This window comes from Ambystoma mexicanum, chromosome 10 (genome assembly GCF_040938575.1).
Source record: "Ambystoma mexicanum isolate Mex_15411 chromosome 10, UKY_AmexF1_1, whole genome shotgun sequence".
Taxonomy (NCBI): Eukaryota; Metazoa; Chordata; class Amphibia; order Caudata; family Ambystomatidae; genus Ambystoma; species Ambystoma mexicanum.
This window is the reverse complement of record NC_090932.1, coordinates 281,379,362-281,404,581: the sequence shown is the minus strand read 5'-3', so window position 1 is coordinate 281,404,581 and position 25,220 is coordinate 281,379,362.

Below are 25,220 nucleotides of genomic sequence, written 5' to 3'. Positions count from 1 at the left end.
TGCAGGCAGCTGGTTGTGTTCCTGTACTGCAAGCTTATCTTCCACTTTGTTCATCCTTGCGCTTGGTGGATGTGCACTTTGGGGCTTATTCTTTGCATGGTCGTGAGAAAGCACGTGCTAAGGGAAGGCTCTTGTCTATTGCGCAAGCAGGCGACCACTTGTTTTCAGAAGAGTTGCTGTAGGTTCATGGTCTCCTCTGCTTGTCGTGTGTCTGGGCGTGTGAGGTCACCCCACCTGGACTGGAATTTTAATCAAGGTTTCATGGACACTATAAAAATGGCCCTGGCAGAATAAAGACATGAGGAATACATCAAAGGAGCACTAATAACAGTCCTGGAGAGATTTGATGCACACAATAGCAAAGATGTTGAAAAAGACGGAGGGGAACCAGAAAAGGAACTCACTAGACCCTTGCACACTTGCCCATTTGACTTTAACCTATTCGTCCAAGGGATGTTGCAAAAGAAAATGCCTCCAACTTTGGGAGCAGAGTGGCAACCTGCACCATCCACATGTGGCTGCTTTCGTCGGACACTTTTCTTGCTCCTTTGCACAATTCCAGTTGCTTCATATGCATCCTCTTGGCCTTTGAGAAATGCAAGTCATGGGTGTATCCCAGGAAAATAGCTCAGCGGGTCAGTGCTGGTGGAATGTATCAACCTCCGAGGAAGGAAGACTTGAATAGGCCCAGCTCCGAAACTAATGTGTGAGGTGAACGCTCACCCCTGTCCTAAGGAAGCACTTAATGAGTGAGCGGTGCACCAGGGGGGCACCCACACACAGGGTTGACACGTCCAAGCAGCGACAGCAGCGGAAGTTTCATTAGAAAGTTGGGCTTGCACCTTCTGCAAGTGAATGATGGTCTTCGGTTCCAGCAGGACTCTGACACCTACCAGAAGCGCATCGCCTGCTCTGCCTTTCCTCGATGCCGACTGACTGTAATCCGTCCTTCCATTATTATTCAGCGTCAGCCGCAGAGCTGTCGCGTGGAGCCGGTCCTGACGCCGTGCGTGGCAGTCATTTCTCCTGTAACCTTCAGGACGCGGTAGGAGCCGCCCGGTGCCTCGCCATCCGCTAATAGTGTTTGTTTTGTGTGGGATCAAGTTGCAAAGACATCAAAAAGAATAGACTGCAATTAGTGAACTGGGTAACGCATAGGAGACAGCACTTAGCAAAGATGGATCTGCGAGCGACTCAGCACAGCCTCCCGGCTCCAGCTCCTCTCCAGCGGCCGCTGCTTTACAAGGCCCGAAAGTCACCTTGCCAAAATTAGCTGCAGGTTTCCTTAGGCCGTTTTTCCATTTGTATTTATTCAGAAATGCTTTCAGGGATTCAGAACACCCAGCAGGGTGTGACTTTCATCAGTCATTCCATTCCAGGATGTATTTGTTCCAGCAAGGTTCATATGACACAGATGGAACAAAGAATGACAACATTGAATTTAACACCGCTTAAAAAATGATCACCGACAGACCAAAGTCTTAGTTTGACTTTATGCGCTGACTTGTCATTAGTGTACTTGACACTGACTGTTAAACCAGACTTGCAAGCACACTGCACACGTGGCACTACAAATCCCATGGCCTCATTACTAATTGTAGTAAGGATAAACCATGTGGTATTTTGTAATTATCCTTGCTTTACCACTTCTCACAATTATTGGTTTGAGCACCAGTATGCAGCTTGTAAGTGGGCATATTACCTCCTATACGGGCCAACATTTGAAATAACTATATCTAAAATGGTAGGTACATTACTCAATGCAGTAATGTTAATTCAGTTTGGTGGTATTCATAATGCAGCCCCTAGCGTAGCGTAGGAACGTGCAGCCCCCCTCAGCCCCCCAACACACAGACGGATTACAAACTGGACTAATTATCAGAGACACAGGCGGAGACTGCAACCCGTGCGGTCTTTGTAGTGCGTGTGCTCAATGTACACATGCACAGAGACTATAAAGAGTGCAGCACTTGCTTTTCTGTCACAAACCCACAGGCAGGTGAACCTCCCGTATTGTAATGTGATACATCACGCTAACGCCCATTTCCTGGCCATTGTTGGCTTCTGGTGGCACTGGGCTGCTCACACATATAGCGCCTGGAGGCTGCCCTTAAGTTGCAGCGTGGTATAAATCAACATAGCATAACATATCGTTGACACTGCCCATTATGTAGTCAAACAATCGGAAACAGCAATATCCCATTACTGTGATTAATCCCTGATACTGGGATCTGTGATGTGCACAGCTGTGCCCTCTGCCCACCTTGGACTCCAGGATCGTCTGGAAAGCACCCTGCCCTTGCTCCTGGGTCACTCAACCAAAGACCAACCAGGTTTCTAGGTATGTGAGAGAAGCACATTTTATTTCAAAATAAATTCCTTCAACCACCCTAAGTTAGCTAGACGAATCCTTGTCACTGGAGACGCTGTGTACCACGTGTGTGAATTCCTGTATAGTCAGTTGAATTTCATTTCACTATAGCCAATCGATGGGACCCGAAACAAAACAACCAGAATGTACTTGATTGCAAAATGAACTTCCGGAACTGAGGCTTGGGGTCCCTGCTGACATGGAGTTGTCTGGTAACCTTACCCATGCACCCTACTTTGTATCCCCATTCACTGTAAACCAATTTGAGACCCCCAAACAACAACTGGTCCATATTGGGCATTTTGGCTGCTGAAGACGAGGTGCTGGTGTCTGACCCGTACCCATGGGGATCAGTTGTTTAGGCCAGGAATTGTCCGCCTGTTCTGCATGTTACGCAGTATAGTGATCTGGCCCCCAGCACCCCTGCCTTACCTGGAGCTGCAGGATGCAAACAGTGACCAAGAGATGGGGCAATCTAGGTGGACTAAATCGAGCAGTGTGCATCCCATGCAGCATTGCTTTACATTCCCAAGTTCAAAAGAAACAGGCACGGTGGTCTCGCCTTCACCATGTTTGACTCCAAGAACGACACCAATCTCTTAAGGAAAAGCAGGAAGGAAATCTCATTTTGTTGCTTCCGCCACAAATTAGTAGCCCATCTACTGGACTTAGTTTTCTGGTAGCCCACACCACTATATGTATAACCTACTCACTACACTCTTCTGAACCAAAGCTTGTCTTTCCCCTTTCATCTGTCCTTACAACCATGTGTACAAAACTGTAACTATGCAGGTTTGGTGTTTTAAGAGGTTGTATGTCTTCTTCGCCTCATGTTTTCATTGACTCGGGAGGATAGCTCAGTGGCAACGTGCTCGCCTTGGAAGCAAGACGACACAGAGCAACACAGGTTCGATCCCCGGGTCAGCGCTTAGAAACCTCTGGGTATTAAGCGTGTTATAAATAACATATCATATCATATCATCCCTGAATGTGCATCCCACAGGGTGGCTCTTCTCGTCTTCTTTCCTGGTAATTATCTATATTAATAAACAAATGTGGGATGTTTTTACCCATGCATCCAAGCCCTACCATAAAACTGTGCATTACTGGCATTGAAAACATCATGATGGCCAGAACTCCCCAGAGAGTGCACAGGGAAAACATGAAGAATAGGCTTCCACCCATTTTTGCCTATGTTGTGAGCACAGGAGGGCACTGCCTAAAACCACCATTGGGCTACACACACAGTAGCCTGAAACCATTGGGAATGGCAATGCTGATTGCCAAAAGCAACCCAGAACTGTGGGGAATTCATTTTCTTAATGTCAAAAATGGATGCAATACTGGTGCTCACCACTATCAGAAAGCCGGCGTTTTAAAACCACCAGACTTTTGTGTAAACTGAACAAATGAACCCAAACCAGGCCAAGGAAAGACTTGCTAAGAGGTGGATACAATGTAAAACTATATTCTGAAATGACTTGAAGGAAGTAATTAATTAATGTATGTATAAAAACATAGCTGGGGATGTCAGCAGCTTAAGTGAATTTGGGTTTAAAGCCACTAAAATCGAAATGTTTAGAATAAATGAGTGACCTACTTGTGAGTGTCACATAGGTTGCAATTGTTTAAATGTCATCGTTTTGAACTTAGAATCAGCATTCTAGCTGCATGTGCAAAAATTGTAAGTGGATTTGAATGTAGAAAACTGGGAACGAAAGTGACATTTAGCTGAATTCTGCCTGACAACTTCCCCTGACAGGGGTTGAACTGGCTCAACAACTCTTCCCAGGCCTGGCTGCATCCTGCTGCCCCCACCAAAAGGAGGTGACACCTCTCTGATTCAATTAGGGGAGTGGTACCTGCAGACTGCAGGAAGTTGAACAAAGCCCTGTCCTGGACTCAGGCAAATGTTATATTAGGGGGGTCGTAAAATGGCTTCCTCTTGGGAGAAACTGGGAGGGGCAGTGCTTGTGAGAGCCAGCTGAGTTTGGGGGAAGTGGATAAACCAGAAATTCCACCATGTGCTTTGGAAAACCACACCCCTTTGGGGCCAGAGCATGATTTTAAAAAGATGGATAATTCACAGTGCGGACTTGTCAAAATTATATAAATAACACCATAATTTGTGTGATTTTTCTGTGCACATTTTAAGAGGTGTTAGGACCCTGTGGTATGTTCTTGGGGATAGTAGCGGAAAAAAAAGGTTGTTACTCCAAATGTATGCATGTTAGAAATCTGACACTTTATCATCTGAAACCCATATCCCTGGTGCACATTTGTGTAAAATCTGGAAAGGTTTAGAGGTCGTTATCTGGATGAAAAGGGGAGAATTCTGTCATCAGTGGACACGACATCGTACAAAGACAGGGATCGGATGGTTTGGTGCTACAGAAAATATGTTAACTGGACCTATAATATTAGAAAAATGGTACATAGATAAATATGTATTTGGGTCAGAAATAGATTTGTGTGCAATTTGACATGGGGAGGTTCCTCTGACCATAAAACCTACAGCATCACTTTGACACTCCATTTCTTTCCCCCAATCATGGGAGAGAGGAAAGCTTGGCCAATGATAAGTGAGAGGGGCAGACTTAGCTAGGCCCAGGCACACACCCACTTTCTAAACACATAAAAAGAGCCACTCGAGCCCAGGTAGAGACATTCACTTTCCACTTTCTTGCGGGATGCTTTGCCGGGAGACTTCAGACTTCACATCCAGAGATCCAGACTTCAAATCCATCAATCTCCAGAGACCAGAAATTAACTCCAGAATTTGTAGCAGAGAGTCCTGAATCCACAAGCTGAATCCTCTTCAGCAGGCCTCAAAAACAACCAAACTATTCAACAGTTTGAATTTGAATTTTTGCCAAGAACTTTTGCCAGAACCAGAGACCCAGAAGGCAGAATTATCCAGAGAGATCAGACCCAGACCAGATCGCTGTGCAGTGCTGAGAGCTGACCCAGGTCGCTGTGCGCGGAACCAGTACCAGAGAACCGCAGCCAATCTTGACCCGATCGGTCACAAAGTCACATTCCTGTCCAAAATCTAGTGTGAGTACCCAGCTAGCACTGTGCCAAAATCAATCTCTTAGTTTAAAATAATCTAATCCAAACTATTTTAGCCTATTAGAACTGCCTCCTAAAATTATGTCTTTCTGTCATCTTTAAAACTGAACACTGTCATCTGTCATTCTGAGCTTTGAAATTTCAAATCCGAAAAACTACCTTTACTAAATCGGCCGTATCTCTGGAACCGTTTGGGCTAGGAGTTTTAACTGTCATCTTAATGCTAAGATTCTAAGCTTTCCAACGAGCCTAGAACCGACTTCCTACTCTTTATAGTGCCTCCGTAATTGCGCTCGACGCGCGACTAAATTTGCTGCGATTTGACATTTTGCTTAATTTCAGCCACATGTAAAAATATTTTTCCTTGCTTTCCTTGCTGAAATTGTCCTTGAAGCCATAAAAGCATTCTCAGCTACTTTATCCTCTCTATATCACTTCTAAGCCATCAAAAAGAGTGTAAAACTGTAACATTATCCATTGTTGATCCGTATCATCTTCACAAGTGTGCTATCAAACATTAATTTATTATAAAAGTGTGATATATATATATATATATTGTTTAATTTTCAAATAAACCTTTTAATTTGCAAAACAAACCTACTTCTTGGCTCAGTGGGGTCAGGGGGATTCTAAGAGAGGGGTGTTATATAAGGGTTGTTATCCAGAGTAAACGAACTGGACATAAAAATATATCAATAAGGGTTTCCCTCAGCATCCCAGACTAGGCATTGACTTAGCTGTAGTGTTGAATTGAATCCGCTTACAAAGTGGGGGCTCGTAGCCGGGGATTCTGGATTAGATCTATCACTTGTGCAGATTAATACAGTGTGCCAGCTGACAGGATACACATCCGGTTAGATCACCACGCTGTGTTACGCTGTAAAGCACTCCTCAAAGGAACGCTCTAAGGAAACAGTCTGTTTTGCAAAATAAAATACAAACTTCTGTAAGTCAGGAAGGAAATCAAGTTCTAAAATGACGACCTTGGTAGATATGAAGATAGCTAGGGAGCACCTCTTACATAAACTGTTTGTGAGAGGTGAATGGTCTGAGCAGGACCAAAATGTATGGTTGCAGGTGATCACACAACAGGTCACTACAACTGGGTCAGATATGTGGAGAGATCAGGGTCCCTTACATGTGGCCCTGAGTGAACTATATATGGCTCCTAAAGCCAAAGATGAACACAATAAGATTGCCAGGATAGCGGCATATTTGTATCTATATACGGGAGCCATGCAGGACAAATGTGCTGAAGGCCAAGATCTGGCAAATAGGCAACAGATGGCGTTAGAAAAGGCCCAATCTGACCTGGTCTCTTCTGAGCAGAGGCTGCACAGAAGCCAGGAGTCAAAAAACGAGAGTAGACAATACATCATTAAAATGAAGGAGGATATGGATATCCTGCAACAGGAAAAGGCTGACCAGGATACCAGAATTCTGGCTTTGCAGAAGGAGCACCATGACAGTTTGGACTCCTTACTGCAGTGCCAGAAAAAGCTGGAGCAACAGATCAATTTCAACAGGGCATGCACAGAGCAGGTAGCCACCCTGCAAATCCAACTAGACAGAGAGAAAGAGGAAAGCAATAAATTGATTTTGAAAGACCTGGATACCCAGACAGAGTTTGATGAAGAACACCAGAAAGCTGGTGCCTTTCAAAGGCAGAGGGATGACCTGACGTCACAAATGCAGGCTCTTGGTCAGGAAAGGGATATCTTAGGCCAGGAAGTCTGCCATTTAAAAAGAAAAACTGAAGAAAAGCACTTGGCCCTCCAGGGGCTGGGTGACCTCCAAAAAGAGCATCAGAACCTGTTAGAGCACACCAGGAGGGTGGAAGAGGCTCTGGCAAGAAAGGAGCAGGCCAGTAGGGATGGGACTCAGGAGGTAACCCTCCTGCAGCAAAGACTGGCCCAGTACTCCAGGACCAATCAGGAGGCACAGAGAGAGAATGAGGCTCTCTGCCAGCACAATGATAGGCTTCAGCAACAGGTAGCCATGCAGGAGAGACTGATAGAGTCTAGTAAGGCCTTAACTGAGGAACTGAAAGCGCAGGCTCTTGCATTGCAACAGGGAGCAGGGGCTGATAGAGATGAGGTTCGCTGGGAAAGGGAAACGCCTGAGCATAACCTCAGGAGCCCTAGTACCAGAGGCCTTCATCTCTCCCAGTCCCTGGACTCTGCCATCCCCATGTCCCCTGGTGCACATGAGCACAGGGCCATAGGGATGGCAGATTACTATCCAGCCAAAAGGATGGGGCTCATAGGCCAGTACCACCCAGGAATGGATGGGCGGTCATCCGGGTATGGGCACCTAAGTACAGTTCAATTTAGTGGGGAACCCCAGGAGAGTAGGCCCAATAAGGGCATCCTGAAAACCTCTGCCCAGTTAGGTCAGTGGGGGGGTATCCATTAAATCCTGGTAGCAAGGAGGGATCTGAAGACTCCTCTGAGCATCACAGGACACAGGAGACCAGGTCCCCACATTCTGCCAGCTATTCCCAGGCTCGCAGAATCCGGGAAAACCTGGAAGATCAGACGGGCACCTCTGGGAGCAGTGCTTCTGAATCAGAGGATGAATGGGCCAGGGTTACCCGAACCAAAAAGGCCAATAAGGTGAAAAGGGCCTTGCTTAAGGATCCCTTAAAACAGATTAAGGCAATCAGGAGTGTTATCACGCCTTATCATAAGAACGCCAAGTATTCTGTTTGGGAACACTTGGAGCTCTATGAGCAAATGATGGAGACTTTCCATTTGAAGGACAGCAGTAGCTGCATCCAGTACGTCAAATGGACATTCTCCCCTGAATATTCCAGTTTCTTTGCGGGCTGGAGGACCAAAACCATTCAAGATGGTCCACATATAGGGCGGCCGTCTTGAAACATTTTTCTGTAAATAGAAATCCCCAAGAGGCTCGCATGGCAGCCTGCAATTTGCAATGTGGGGAGGATCAGGCCCCACAAGAATTTGTGCAAGAATTGAAGCGTGCCTTTGCGCAGACCACCAGAAGGGTGCACACGGACAGCAGAGAATTCATCAACACATTTTTCCATGCTCTTCCCAAGTACATAATGACCCAGCTCGTGAGAGATTTTCACGAGAAAAGATCTTTAGACTGGGTCATTGAGCAAGCCACCCGGGTCTATGAGATGCAGAAGCCCATAGAAAATAAAAGTAATGCGCAGAAAACCCCCAAAACCAACAGCACCCCTGCTGCTGCCAAGGTGGCAGAGGTAAAGGTTGCCCCCGTTTTAGATTTGGAGATGGGGGGCCTAAAAACCTGCCTGCACCAAATAATTCACAGCCCAGAAGGCCCTCGGGCCAGTCACAGACAGGGAGTCGAGGAGGTAGTCCCACAAATGGGGTCCCCCGCTCCCCTGACTATGTAAGTCCCCGCTACAAGGGAAACCGACCAATCCTGGGTTATGTGTTGACTCCTCCAGCCCAAGGGGGGGAATCCAGCCAAGCGCCTAACCCGGGGAACTTCCCTCCTAACTTCACCCAGGAGGGCAGAAATTCACCAAATCCTGGGCAGAACTTTTTCCCCAGGTATCCACCCAATTTCCAACCCCAAAACCATCCATCCTTCTTTCCCGAATTCCCTGAGCCCAGACAACCTAATCCGGGAGAGGGGAGGCTAAGGGTGGAGGGGTACCCAAATCTTCCCAATCCGGGGTATTACCAGTGAAGGGATATCTACCCTTCCCAGGATCAGCCCAGGGGAGAAAATAGAGCCCCGTATCATCCTGAGCAGGTTTCACAACTTGAGCGCCAGGTCCAAAATATGGCACGGGATCTGGGTCACATACTGAGGGCTCAACAGAACCCTCAGATGAGCATGCCACCGCAGAATGCCCCAAACTCTGGGCCTGGTGCTCCAGAACAATGACGGGGCAGCACCCCGATAACCCACCAGTTCCCAGGGAGGAGGCACAAGGGGAAGGGGGGTGTAAAGCCTTGGAGGAAGCTTCCTTCCCAACTTGTAAACAGCCCCTGGAAAACCAGGAACCGGAAACAAAATCTCCTGCCCCTGAAAGCCTGCCTCCCAAGGAGCAGAGCGGAGGTAGGAGAAAGAAAGGACCCAAACAGACCCACTTTGTGGAGGAGGTACAGGTCTTCCAATTTGAGGGAGAGGGATCCTCAGAGGACGCTGGGAAAAGGATCTTCTCCTTCAGAGATCGGGGAATTCCTCCCAAGGAAAAATGGGTCCCAAGAGATTCCAATCCAGACTGGGTGGATGTAGGGATTGAGCTGTCACCGCCCATCATCCTATCCCAGAACCAACAAAACCAAACTTCCCTGGTTCAAACCCATCCTGGTGACTGCCTCCAAAAAGGCAGGGGCGGCCCAGAACCGGAACCAGGGGAACCTAAAACCGAATCAACAGACTGGGTAGATGTGGGGATTGAGCTGCTGCCGCCCATCATTCTATCCCAGAACCAACAATACCAAAATCCCATGGGTCAAACCCATCCTGATGACTGCCTCCCAAAAGGGGGGGGCAGAACCCGAAACCATTTCCAGTTGCCAACTGTTTCTTTCAGATTCCCCAGGCTCTTCACAGAATTCTGCCCAAATCTCTTCTCTCGCTATGTCCAAAACCAGAAAATTAGCCCACCAGTTGTCCAAAAATGTGCATTATCTGTGCCCCCTTGAGGAGAAGGAGGAAAGATACTATGCCCCGGTACAAGTACAGGGGCAGGGTACAATTTTGGCACTGGTGGACACTGGATCCCAAGCTACCCTTCTGTCCAAAAGGGCCTTTGATGAACTAAACGCAGGAAGGGGGGAGACTTACCGTATTACTCTCACCTATCTTCCTGGACAACTGCAGAACTTTGACAGGAAGGAAATTCCTGTCGAGGGGACTGCAGATTTGGACATCAAAATTGGGCGACACAAGGTGAAATAACCCGGTCATAGTAGTGACTCCAGAGGGCACCCCTTGTTTACTAGGGAATGACCTCCTAAGAAGGTTGTCACCCCTAATAGATTGCGTAAACAAGCTCCTCTGGACCCAGACTAGCCGACCAATAAAATTAAAACAGAGTGTCAACCATGTTAGTTTAAATGGCACCTGCCACATGGTTGAACAAAAATCTGACCAAGTAGAATTTCACTTCCAGAACAACCAAATTCCAGACGTGACAGTAATAGCAGTAGGACAACAGACTGGTGATGGGGGGTCCTCTCTATTTCTGAAAATCAATCTTCCTTCCAGTTTAAGGTGGTATTCCACACTGGAAGGAAACACTCTGAAATTCTTTACCAATCCACAATCAGACACTCCCACTCCTATAGTCCAGAAAGATGTCAAATCAGCTCAGAGCCTGGCTGATATTCAGCAAATTGGAGAGCAGTTGTTCATCCCTGTTCAGTTAAATGATGGGAAGGACTCTGTTCTCGCCCGAGTGTGTGTGAACAACGGTAAGGCCTTCATCAGCAAAGCCATGTTCCGCCAACTCCCAAAAGATCCAGCCATTCCCACATTCAAACTGATAGACAAATGGGAAATGGATCTGGAAACACCCAATTCCAAACATCTCAGGGTGTATGCTCAAAATCTCCATTGGCAACAAGAGCATAGTCCATAATTGTTGGGTTGTGCGAGACGTCACTGCCGCCTTTTACTTATGCAGTGACATTCTCAATCGCTTCGCCATTAGTTTGGACCTAATAAACTTCCAAGCTTGGTCCCGATTAGCGGATAATCCCATGGGCTTTGATGATCAAGAAAAAGCATTTAGGTCAGCTCAATTGCTACCTTTTGCAGTTGAAATTCAGCTTAAAGAGGAAGTCACCATCCCAGAAAGGCCCCGACAATTCTCCCTGGAAGTGAAAGTTAAAAGAGGACAAAAATTGAAAAACCCAGATGCTTATATTCATCTAAATGCTTCTCTCCAACAGCAAGGGTTAGGGGTAAACCCAACACCATTAGTCAACAAAGAACATGACACCATTCCAAATGAGGTGGATAACAGTGACTTACAGAGTATTACTCTAGCCGCAGGCACCATTATTGGAATGGTGGTTGATGACCGACATTTCTCCATTGATTTAGGAAATGAACTGTTAGGACCAATCCCAAAGGGCTGTTTTGACAGTGACAGTGATGACAATACAACACCATACAGGATCTTTACCGGCATGGGGGGAACTTCCTGGTGTACACTTCTTGCCCTTATGGTAAGGAAGATGTGACTTGTGACTTCAGGAGGGATGAGGTGATTTTCCAGGTCCATGAGGGCTGCCTTTCCCACCTGAAGCCTCCAGTCCAAATCAGCACTCTGACCAGGGACTTCTCCACCCAGCTGGAGGAGGCCGCTGAGATAGCAAAACCAGAAATCTTTCCAGGCTTCAGGCAGATGGTGGAAGAGAGAGTCAACCTGGCTGATGCCTGCGTGACTCTGGAACAGAAGCAAAAGTTGAAACAAGTTTTCTTGGATTTCCAAGATCTCTTTGCGGTAGACTCATATGACTGTGGTCGCACCAACGTCCACACGACAATTCCCACAGACCCTGGCATGACTCCAGTGTTTGTGAAGCAATATCGCTTGCCTCTCGCATCCATGGAGTCCCTTACTGAAATAATTAAGAACCTTGAGTCCCGGGGAATAATCCGTCCAGTCCACAGCACTTTCAATAATCCGGTGCTGGGAATATTGAAGCCAAACGGCCAGTGGAGACTCTGTGCCGTCCTTAGGGAGCTCAACAAACGGGTCCATACTTCCCGATGGCCTCTGCCCTACATTGACCAAGGGCTGGCCCAGATCCAGGGCTCACAGGTATTCACAGCAATAGACCTGACCAATGGATACTTGACCGTGCCTGTCAGTAGGGAGGACCAATACAAACTGGCTTTTACCTTTGGGGGCCAGCAGTACACATGGACCCGAACGCCTTTCGGATACCTCAACTCCGGCAATTAATTCAACATTTTCCTACACAAGGCCATGCCCGACCTGGGTGCGAGGGGTAAGCTGGCTTATGTAGATGATGTCTTCATCAAAAGTTCATCTGTGGAAGAACACATAGCGGAGATCCGTCATGTTCTGACGCAGTTGAGGGCCACCGGAGCAAAACTTTCCTTTCAGAAAGCACAGTGGTGTAGAACCTGTGTTAATTTCTTGGGGCATGAGATTACTCCTCAGGGTCTCTGTCCCCAGGAAAAGAAAGTGGAAGCACTTCAGAAACTGAAGGATCCCACAACTCTGCGGGAACTAAGAAGCCTCCTTGGACTGACTAATTACAGCAGAAAGTTCATTGAGGGCTACGCAGAGATCACTAGACCCCTGATTCATCTCTTGAAGGGGGGGGGTCAAGTGGTAATCGGGTCCAGAACAATCCGAGGCAGTAAGACAACTCAAGAGAAGCCTCTCACAAGCGCCTTGCCTAGCTTACCCTGTCAGAAACAAGGAGTTCTTCCTGGAGACAGGGTTCTCTAATACAAGCTTGATGGCAGTATTGCAGTATTATACCAAAAGCATGACAAGGTCAATAAAGTAATCTCCTATGCGAGCAAAACTTTATCCTCTGTGGAGGAAAAATTCAATGATTGTGAGTAGGCACTCCTGGCAACGGTGTGGGCATTGAAGAATTACCGCCCGTTCATCCAGGGGGAACACATCATAGTGGAGACTCCACACCAGCCTCTGCAATATCTCCAAAGTGACAGAATCCGGGCCGGAAATGTGAGTAATTCCCGAATTACTTCCTGGATTCTGTCAATGCAAGGTTTTCCTGTGGAGGTCAGATATGGCCAAAACAAGAAGAGTCCCCTCGAGCAAGGCCTGGCTGACTTGCATGATTGTGCCAGAGAAAACTGTCTCGAGGACGAAAGTCTAAAAATCAAGGACTGTTACGCTCACCTGGTTCCCACGGGGGCGTCGACCGGAACTGGGCCGCTGTTGTTTCACCAGCGCGATGTGTAGCGCCGAGATGACTGACTGGACTGGCCCGCTCAGCCTAGTTTGTCTGGCTCGCAGGAATATTCTTCTGCAAAGGAGAAGCGGAATTAACCACCCGTGGAATTGAGTGTCAACCCACCTTCCCCACTCCCTTTGTCTTCCCACAGATCACTCTTGATGTCCCCTCCTTAGTCTCACCTGATGGTTTGGAAGGATGAGCTCTCCATCCTGCGTCGACCGCAGGGGCGCGTTGATGACCAGTTACTTCACTGTCGTAGAGGAATTGGTGAGTTCCAGTATTGACTCTAAAGTCCAATTGTTCATAAGAGTTCAAATGTCTGATCTTCACTCTGTCCGATTCCTTGCAGGTTGCTGATTAATCCACTTGAAGATTTCCAAATGGCAATTGGTAACATTCAGGTAAGTCTGTTGTGGTTTTCCCCTTAGGGGCCGGGGTACGCGATGAAGCAGCGTTGACTGCGCCGACCCGAGATGAGGTGAGACCCCCGTGGTAAATCAGGTACGTTTTGTGGTGGGTAACTTGTATTGTCTTTGCTTTCTCCCCTTAGGGGCCGGGGTACGGCGATGAAGCAGAGTTGACTGCGTCGACCCGAGATGAGGTGAGTACCCCCCGTGGTAAATCAGGTAAGTCCTTGGGGGTAGCTTGTATAGCCTTAGAGAGTCCCCTTGCTCACCTTGCTGTCTTTGTCTCCTTAGGTGTCGGAGGGCGGCCGCGAGATGGAGAGAGCGTGATGGAATGCTGAAGTACCGCCAAGCAGGTGAGTTCAGCGCGGCGCCGTAGGAATGCGAAGTGATGCTTCAAAGACTTCTGTCTTTCAGCTCCGTGGCGAAATGGATCAGGATTCAGGTAAGGATTAAAGTTAAAACTCCTGTTCTAACCTTTATCCTTCTTTTCTTCTTGTTTCAGGAGTCCCAGGACTGAAGCGGGCGTGGCTGAAGACTGGAGCTGCTGAAAACACGGTGAGCGTTACGCTGCAGCAAACAGAATAACGCAAAGCATGTGTGGCTGTCCGGGCGTGGTTTAAATAGCCTTGGAAGAAGTTCCAGGTAAGTATTCTTCCACAGCCCCACCCAAGTAACAAAATAGTCCCTTCAGTAAAATAGTCCCTCCTAAGCCTCATTTGGCTTGAGTCTTCATGCAGTATGGTCTGCCTCAGGTGAGTATGCAGCATGGTCTGCTTCAGGTAAGTTATCAATAATGAGCCTGGTGCCCATGGCGCCAGGACTGACTTTATGTTTATGAGCCTGGCGCCATAGGCGCCAGGACTGCACCCAAACAGCCCCTAACTGGGGCTTTTGGGCATGCTCCAAGTGGCATGATGCCTGCTTCCGGGGCTGCTGGGCCTGGTCTGGTCTTCCGGGGGCAGGCATCATGACAAGGACAACATGGAGGCATACCTTAATTCCCCCCACAAAGTCTTTGAAGAAGACAAGTGTGAGGGAATGCCCACTGTCTATGTGGATGGATGCTCTTACCATGTTGACAACAACGGGGAGAAAGAACTGGTGGCCGGCGTAGGGAATGCATGGGTGAAGGAGTTTCCAGAACCCTCCGCTGGATACAAAATTGGTCCCCGAAGTAGTCAGGTGGCAGAATTGATGTCTGTGCATCAGGCCATCCTCACTGCTGTCCAACATCAACTCCACAAACTGGTCATAATCACAGATTCGGATTATGTACGGAACGGGTTTGTGGAGCACCTGGTTAATTGGAAAACCAGAGGCATGTTATGTGCTAATGACAAACCCCTGAAACATGGGAAGTTAATCCAAAATATTGATGATCTGGTCACATCGAATGGGATGACCATCTACTGGAAAAAGATCAAGGGTCATTCCAAAGTAGAGGGACCAGACAAAACTGGAAATGGCTTAGCTGATCAGCTGGCCAAAACTGGGGCCATCCAAGGGGATCTAATAGAAATAGAGTCCCTGTTGGGGGAAATCCAGGTCACTGCTATCACTAGGTCCCAGACAAATGCTCACAATGATCTTTCAACTGCACAATGGAGTAAGGAGACCCCTGATGCTGATTTGATTACAGCTCAGAAGGGGGACCCAATAATTGGTAAGTTTTACCAACACATTGAGGACCCTGAGAACTTTCCCGTGACGGATACCGACTACATTGGGAAAGAGGACCTAAGAGTGTTGATGAAATGTCCAAAAAGGTTCTGAATCCAAGACGGATTGTTGGTAAGGAAATCCCAAGCTGGCCATGATCAGTGGGTGGTTCCTACCTCATTTCGAAGCCTGATGTTAAGTCTCGCCCATGATGCGGCCACCGCCGGTCATAGGGGGTTTCATACAACACTTGAAATCTTAATAGAGATTGCATACTGGCCACATATGGGCCAGGACCTCAACCATACTTGAAGGGGTGTCTTGTGTGTGCACAATTTCAGCCAACATCCCTCACACACCGGACGCCTCTCCAAAAGAGGGGAATGATGCTGCCATTGTCAGATTTGCAAATCGACTTCGTAGGCCCTGTAATTCGCTCGTCTAGAGGAAACAAGTACATGTTGACTGTCACATGCTTGTTTACCAAGTGGGTGGAATGTCTCCTGGCCCCAAACTGCAAGGCAGAAACAGCAGCTGCCCTGATGATTAACCACATCTTTTCCCGTTTTGGTCTACCTCAAAGGATTGAGTCAGACAGTGAGGTAATGACAAAGATGTGGGAGATACTGGGGGTTAAAAGGAAGCTACACATTGCTTACCGGCCAGCTTCTTCTGGAGCAGTAGAGAGATACAACCGAACCATTGTGAGCATAATAAAAAAGTTTGTGGCAGATTCTGGGCCAAGTTGGGATATCCGATTACCTCTGGTCCTAATGGCCATCAGATCTACCCCTTCATCTGCAACTAAAATGTCACCATTTGAGTTAATGACCGGACGCAAGATGGTGCTTCCCCAGCATTTGCTCTACAGGACCCAAGAGCAGACACTGATAAATGCCTGAACAACTCATGAGTATGTGGAGAATTTAAGGAAACACCTTCAACATGCTTTTGCCTATGCTCAGCGGAAGCTAGAAAGATCAGCTGATAGCATGAAAACCCACTATGACCTGAAGACCACCAGGAAGGAATATACTGTGGGAGACCGGGTCTATCTATACAATTTCCAAAGAAACCAGGCCAAACAGTGAAAATGTTTGCCTACGTGGAAGGGACCGTTTGAAATTATAGACAAAATCTCCCCTGTAGCCTATAAGATCCGCATCCCCAAAGGTAGTCTGGCAGAAGGGGAAGACAAATGGGTCCATATTAATCAGCTAAAGTGTTGCCATCCCAGGAACACTCTGCAACAACTGGAGGAATCCTCTGGAATCCCAGAGAGGGCCGCTCCAGAGTAGTCCAGTTCCAACCTAAATGATCCCATGTAGATAGTCTCTGAAATATTATGATTCTTGTAAAAATGTTTCATGTTATATCTTGTTTTAAAATAAGACTGAAAAATGTACCCTGATGTATAAAATGTATATGCCGCCCCACTATATCAATAGTGCTGGGAAAATTTCTACGAATAGGTATTGCCGCTTTTGCTTTATCATCCTAGGAGAGATGAAACCATGGAGACTGATCACGGAAGGTGACCTGGGGACGGGAGCGAAGATCCGAGGGGCCCGGCGTACCGCCCAATCCTCCCTTCAGGACCAGCAAGGAGAACTGATTGATCGGCTGGAGGGAGGAAAAGATGCTGAACTGTGCCATCTACGGAATTGGAAGAAGATGAGGCAAACATCCCAGATCTTGCGAGTTCCATCAGTGAAAGATCAGAATGGCCATCGTAAGAGGGAGGGGGGCTTGTGGGATGTTTTTACCCATGCATCCAAGCCCTACCATAAAACTGTGCATTACTGGCATTGAAAACATCATGATGGCCAGAACTCCCCAGAGAGTGCACAGGGAAAACATGAAGAATAGGCTGCCACCCATTTTTGCCTATGTTGTGAGCACAGGAGGGCACTGCCTAAAACCACCATTGCGCTACACACACAGTAGCCTGAAACCATTGGGAATGGCAATGCTGATTGCCAAAAGCAACCCAGAACTGTGGGGAATTAATTTTCTTAATGTCAAAAATGGATGCAATACTGGTGCTCACCACTATCAGAAAGCCGGCGTTTTAAAACCACCAGACTTTTGTGCAAAACTGAAAAAATGAACCCAAACCAGGCCAAGGAAAGACTTGCTAAGAGGTGGATACAATGTAAAACTATATTCTGAAATGACTTGAAGGAAGTAATTAATTAATGTATGTATAAAAAAATAGCTGGGGATGTCAGCAGCTTAAGTGAATTTGGGTTTAAAGCCACTAAAATCGAAATGTTTACAATAAATGAGTGACCTACTTGTGAGTGTCACATAGGTTGCAATTGTTTAAATGTCATAGTTTTGAACTTAGAATCAGCATTCTAGCTGCATGTGCAAAAATTGTAAGTGGATTTGAATGTAGAAAACTGGGAACTAAAGTGACATTTAGCTGAATTCTGCCTGACAACTACCCCCGACAGGAGTTGAACTGGCTCAACAACTCTTCCCAGGCCTGGTTGCTTCCTGCTGCCCCCACCAAAAGGAGGTGACACCTCTCTGATTTAATTAGGGGAGTGGTACCTGCAGACTGCAGGAAGTTGAACAAAGCCCTGTCCTGGACTCAGGCAAATGTTATATTAGGGGGGCTGTAAAATGGCTTCCTCTTGGGAGAAACTGGGAGGGGCAGTGCCTGTGAGAGCCAGCTGAGCTTGGGGGAAGTGGATAAACCAGAAATTCCACCATGTGCTTTGGAAAACCACACCCCTTTGGGGCCAGAGCATGATTTTAAAAAGATGGATAATTCACAGTGCGGACTTGTCAAAATTATATAAATAACACCATTATTTGTGTGATTTTTCTGTGCACATTTTAAGAGGTGTTAGGACCCTGTGGTATGTTCTTGGGGATAGTAGTGGAAAAAAAAGGTTGTTACTCCAAATGTATGCATGTTAGAAATCTGACACTTTATCATCTGAAACCCATACCCCTGGTGCACATTTGTGTAAAATCTGGAAAGGTTTAGAGGTTGTTATCTGGATGAAAAGGGGAGAATTCTGTCATCAGTGGACACGACATCGTACAAAGACAGGGATCAGATGGTTTGGTGCTACAGAAAATATGTTAACTGGACCTATAATATTAGAAAAATGGTACATAGATACATATGTATTTTGGTCAGAAATAGATTTGTGTGTAATTTGACAAGGGGAGGTTCCTCTGACCATCAAACCTACAGGATCACTCTGACACTCCATTTCTTTCCCCCAATCATGGGAGAGCAGAAAGCTTGGCCAATGATAAGTGAGAGGGGCAGACTTAGCTAGGCCCAGGCACACACCGATTTTCTAAACACATAAAAAGAGCCACTGGAACCCAGGTAGGGACATTCACTTTCCACTTTCTTGTGGGACGCTTTGCCGGGAGACTTCAGACTTCACATCCAGAGATCCAGACTTCAAATCCATCAATCTCCAGAGACCAGAAATTAACTCCAAAATTTGTAGCATAGAGGCCTGAATTCACAAGCTGAATCCTCTTCAGCAGGCCTCAAAAACAACCAAACTATTCAACAGTTTGAATTTGAATTTTTGCCAAGAACTTTTGCCAGAACCAGAGACCCAGAAGGCAGAATTATCCAGAGAGATCAGACCCAGACCAGATCTCTGTGCAGTGCTGAGAGCTGACCCAGGTCGCTGTGCGCGGAACCAGTACCAGAGAACCGCAGCCAATCTTGACCCGATCGGTCACAAAGTCACATTCCTGTCCAAAATCTAGTGTGAGTACCCAGCTAGCACTGTGCCAAAATCAATCTTTTAGTTTAAAATAATCTAATCCAAACTATTTTAGCCTATTAGAACTGCCTCCTAAAATTGTGTCTTTCTGTCATCTTTAAAACTGAACACTGTCATCTCTCATTCTGAGCTTTGAAATTTCAAATCCGAAAAACTATCTTTACTAAATCGGCCGTATCTCTGGAACCGTTTGGGCTAGGAGCGAGTTTTAACTGTCATCTTAACGCTAAGATTCAAAGCCTTCCAACAAGCCTATAACCGACTTCCTACTGCTTAAAGTGCCTCCGTAATTGCGCTCGACACACGCGACTAAATTTGCTGCGATTTGACATTTTGCTTAATTTCAGCCACATGTAAAAATATTTGTCCTTGCTTTCCTTGCTGAAATTCGTGTGCAACCTGACAATCATTCATAGAGCATTGCTAAAGTGATCCTGAATTAATTTAAAGTATCTCTCACTCACCCTGAACCCCCTATAGGGAATTAAAAGCCGTTTTAGCATATTTTTCACTTAATTGCAACCACATCAAAGTCAAAGGATTTTGCCTCTGTTTAAAACTCCTACCTGTTTTCCTCTAAGCTTGCTAGGGGGGAACTGAATTATATTTGATTTCATTCCTGAGAACTGTGTGCTTTCCTCCCATCTCTTTACCTTGCATAGAGGGGGGGGGGGTGAATTGTCAAAGAAAAGTGATTACATTGTCTTTTGTTGAAGTCATATCAAGTTTAATTTCTGTACTGCATTTTCATTCATCATTGCATTGTCCTTGAAGCCATAAAAGCATTCTCAGCTACTTTATCCTCGCTATATCACTTCTAAGCCATCAAAAAAGTGTACCGCTGTAACATTATCCATTGTTGATCCCTATCATCTTCACAAGTGTGCTATCAAACATTAATTTATTATAAAAGTGTGATATATATATATATATTGTTTCATTTTCAAATAAACCTTTTAATTTGCAAAACAAACCTACTTCTTGGCTCAGTGGGGTCAGGGGGATTCTAAGAGAGGGGTGTTATATAAGGGTTGTCATCCAGAGTAAACGAACTGGACATAAAAATATATCAAGAAGGGTTTCCCTCAGCATCCCAGACTAGGCATTGACTTAGCTGTAGTGTTGAATTGAATCCGCTTACACAAACAAATAAATAAATACATCTTTATCATGCCATTGAACTAGATAGAGCCGGGCATAGGTAAGGTTAAGATGAAGTCACTATATCATTTCAGAAAATAACTTTTCTCAAGCTTTTCCAAGCTCTTTCCTGATCAGTCACCCCTGCACTGCACTCCTGCACTGCCTCCGGGCCTACCACACACTTATGGGCTGTAACCTCTATAGTCCCTTGCCTCCTTGCACTTACCCAGAGCCACGCTGCCCTGGCTGCACTTACTCAGAGCAATGCTGCCCTGTTCTCCTTCTCTCTTCCTGGCACTCCCCCTCCACCTTTTCCCCTTGCACTTCTCATTCTCGCACTTGCACAATCTGAATGACACAAGGCCTAGTAAGATTGTTTGTCTTGTCCTCTCTCTGTCTTCCCTCCCATGTATTGACACACCTACAAACACTTGTGTACAGGCACGTTTTAAATGACTTATACCATATCATATTATATCACATCATATATCATATCATATCAATAACTTTCAAACCCTTGCATGAATACATCTGAAAATATTTCACAGTAATATTTCACAGCGGCAGCCTGTGCATGCAATATTTCAGAATTGTACATTAACAGCATCGTAATGTTTACTTTGAAAATTATTTGAAAAACTTTTAACATGGTGTTTTCCCATAGGAAAAAATATATATTGTTCCGGCACAAATATCTCAAAATTGACTACTTTGCTTTTCACAATTTGTGCCATGTGCCTATTTTTCATCAATGTACACTGAAAAAAGATTTTGAAAATCGACTTGGAAAATCTTGAGACATTCATGTATTAAGATGTATCTGTATATGATGCTTATTGTGAGATACCTGAGGCTTTTCTCATTTCTACTCCCTTTGGATCCTCTCTGCAGGTGGCCAGAAAAAGGGCATTGCTTTTGGATCCTGCCCCTAGGGGTGAACAAGTAAGGGAGGATCACCTGGATAGAGGGTCTTTGGGGATTGGGGGTGAGAGACCCCTAGGTGAGATACAGTATTCTAGACCCTCCTATTTAAAAGAAACCCCTGTCACAGAAGCAGTAATAGGATATTGTTCATCTAGTCCCATGATTTCAGAGCAGGGTAGGAATCATTATTATACCAACCAGACTAAACAAAGGAATAGAAAGGGTAAAGGTAGGATATTTAATAATACATTATGGTATCTCCCTTATCCTCAATATGATCCATCTAAGTGTCCCTGCCCTACATGGGTCATTGCAAAAGTGTTCCACTTTCTCCTCATCTTCAAATGCATGGGAATACTGGGACGAGGAAGAGGGCACTAGGATATATGAAGACTACCTCCCTCTACCATTCAAGTAATGACAAGAGGATGAGGCCCAATGGTCAGGCATGTCTCAGGGACTTACTTAATTATGGTCAGGCAAGACAGGTATGGCAAACCCTTAGCTTGTGCCTGCAACTTATTAAGCACTCACAGGTGTATAAAACCAGGAGTTGCAGGGAGTTAGTAGGAGCGTTCGAGGAGAACATGCAGGGAAGCCTGTCCGACCTGAGTCACCCAGGTCCAGCTGGAAGAGGCGATGGGCCGAGCCGCTGAGGGGCTGCAAGCTGAGGCAGCCAGAGGAAGCGTAGCAAGGGAGCCGTGCCTCCTAGAATCCAGAGAAGTTCGTAGAAGGGAGCAGGGAGGTGAATCATTTGCTTCCACAGCAGGGCTTAGAAAATGATTGTTACCCTGGGCTAAGAAGGAAGCACAGGAGTGTCTGAGGGGCAGGTGGTGAGACCCTGACCTCAGGAGAAAAAGCCCATCACATGGGGTGCGAAGAAAAAACAACTGGTGAGTGAAAAGCAAGCAGCAACCTGGTGTGTGTTTTCACGTGAGTGAATACAAAGTATCCAAGTATGCACGTAAGAAAGAAAGATGCGTATGTTGAAACTGTGGAATCTTGTCAGCCTAAGTCGCAGAGTGATCACGTGCATGAAAACTCATTCAGAATTATTTCTGTATGAAACAAAAAGCCTCCTTGAAAAAAGGTTATTGACATTGGAATTAAATGAATGAAACTAAATAAATAAGATGAAACTGGTTGTTCCCTTAACCTGAAGGAAACAAGACTGTCTAAATAATAATGAACACCGAACTAAAAGAAGAAGCAGGAAGAATTCACCACAAGAATGCAACTAGAGCAAGTGGATTGTACATATTCTGTAAAATACATCCTGTTGAACTCTGCATTACAAGAATAAAAGGATATGCATGAAGTAAGAACCACTGTAGCGAAAGTGTGAAGCTGCATTATATGAACTGTTTATTATGTGACACTTTGAACTTCGAAGGAAGCCTGAAAGCTCTAGATTGCGTGACATGTAATGGGTGGACCTGTGGTGTAAAACTGCGCCTTGATTAAGGAGCTGTTATTGAGAAGCAAAGACTAAGTTCCTGTTGTGTGACCTGTAATGGGTGGACCAGTTGTCTGAAACTATTCCTTGAGCAGAGAACTTCTTGATACTAACTAGACAGCTCGCTATTGTGAAAGCAGAAAATCAAGTGCCACCAGACTTGGTGGAAACGAGGCCCGAGTTGTAAAGGTTCAGTTAAAAGATCAAAGCTTCATTCTGTTTAAGAATTAACAATACACTTAGGGAAGGGCACCCTAAGCTTTTGGCATTCTGAAACTGTGTTTAAGGTACGTTATATACATGGTGACACTAAACTTCAGGAAGGGATGCCTAAATGTTGGTGTCTTGATACCTTGTTGTCCCAGAACTCTGGTGAACTTGGGTAGGGGCAGCAACCTGTATTCCTGTTTGTTGTTTGAAGAAAGACAAATGGAAATTTATAAGGAACTTCTGTACATTCCTGAAAAGAGGCTGAAAAAATAAGCCAGAGCTGGAATTGCCACAAAATCATATGTTGGTATCACTATTTAGGTTTTTGTTTGATATCCCAGAACATTGTTTGTATTAGTTGTGAGGGCAAGTATAGGTTTTTGATGCAGACATACTTTTAAGTTGAACATACTGACCCCAACTTTCTTAGTTTCTTTAATAAGGGAAATCCCTCAATAGTATAGGGCAAGTTAAGCCTTTATCCATCCTGATTTTTAATTTTTAAAAAGCATTGTTCAACTTCAAATATGTTGTCTGTGTCTCCTTCCATGATGCCAACCTCACAATATGCAGTGACAAAAACGTTTCTGTTATAAACAAAATACAAACTAAGTGCAACCTGTTAAGAACACCACACACAATATGATAAACTGCATGCCAACCATTTGCATATCAACCAATTTTGAGATTTTAAATGTTTTAAGATGTATCTGTATTTTGAACATGCCTAGTATAAATGTGCATTTTTCATACTGAATTCTATCTAGAGGTGTATGTGCACACATTAAACATGTCACATCAGAACACTCACATCAAAGCCAGAGTTCAGTTTGATGTCAGTTTTCAGGAGATGTAATGTATGGACACAAACTGTACATAAAGGTGCATGAGTTTCACAGGTCAGACATTACACCGTTACATCTCTGTAAAACTCACATGAAAGTTAGGACTGACTGATGTCAGTTTGCACGAGATATACTTTGCATACAAACTGTCCCTAGAGGTGTATGTATGTACATTACACACTTTCAATCATAAAATTCCCATCAAAGCCAAGTCTCACTTTAAGATCAGTTTTCACCAGATGTAATCAATGAACATTTTGAATTTGAACTGTAAAAACAGGTGTATTATTTTCCCAATTCAGACTTTTCTCCATTGTGCTCCTATGACACATGCTCCTATGTTACACGCTGCTATGATATGCACACCTGTGACTTGCACACCTAAGAAACACACACCTATGACACATGCTCCTACGACACATGCTACTATGACATGTGCTCCTACAACACACCCTCTTGCAACACAATCTGACCTACGCAATAACAACATACACTCTTATGACACAAGCTCTTACGACGCATGCTCCTTCAACATACGGTCCTATGACACACTCTCCTATGACACGCTCTCCTACGACAAGCTCTCCTATTACACCCACTCCTTCAACATGTGCACCTACGATGTGTGCACCTACATCATACAGTCTTACGACACATGGTCCTAAAACATGCACACCTACTCTGTATATACCTATGACACAGTCATATGACAAATAATCCAATCAAAAACACTCCTATGGCATGCTCACTTACGGCACTTATGGCACACTCTCCTACAACACAATCTCCTATGACATGATCTAATACGACACACTCTCCTTCAATACACGTTTCTATGCATGCTCTCCTATAATATGCTCTCCTATGACATGCTCTCCTACGACATACTATCCTATGTCACACACTCCTTCAATATGTGCAACTTCGACACAAGCTCCGATGACACGCTCCTATGGCACACACTGCTACAACACATGCTCTTAAGAGACGTGCACTTACAACATGAAAATGTACACAGACATGTAGTGTATGTACATTACGAACACTCAGCTTAAATATACTGTTTCTATACAAAATGTACATGGACTTGCAGATTATGTACTTTTTGCACACTCAGAATGACTATAACTTTTCTGTACAAAATGTTCATGCCCATGTAGAGTATGTATATTATGCACATTCAGAATGAATGTGCAGCTTCTATTTAAAATGCACAGCTTGTGTGCAAAATGTGCACAGCTTGTGCACAAACTGTACCCAGGCATGTAGAGTATGTACATTATGCATGCTCAGAAGGAATGTACACTTTCTATACAGACTGAATGCACAGCCACTATACAAAATGTACATGAACAAGTAGAGTATATACATCATGCACACCCAGAATGAATGCACCACTTCTATCCAAAATGTCCACAGACATGTAGAGTATGTACCT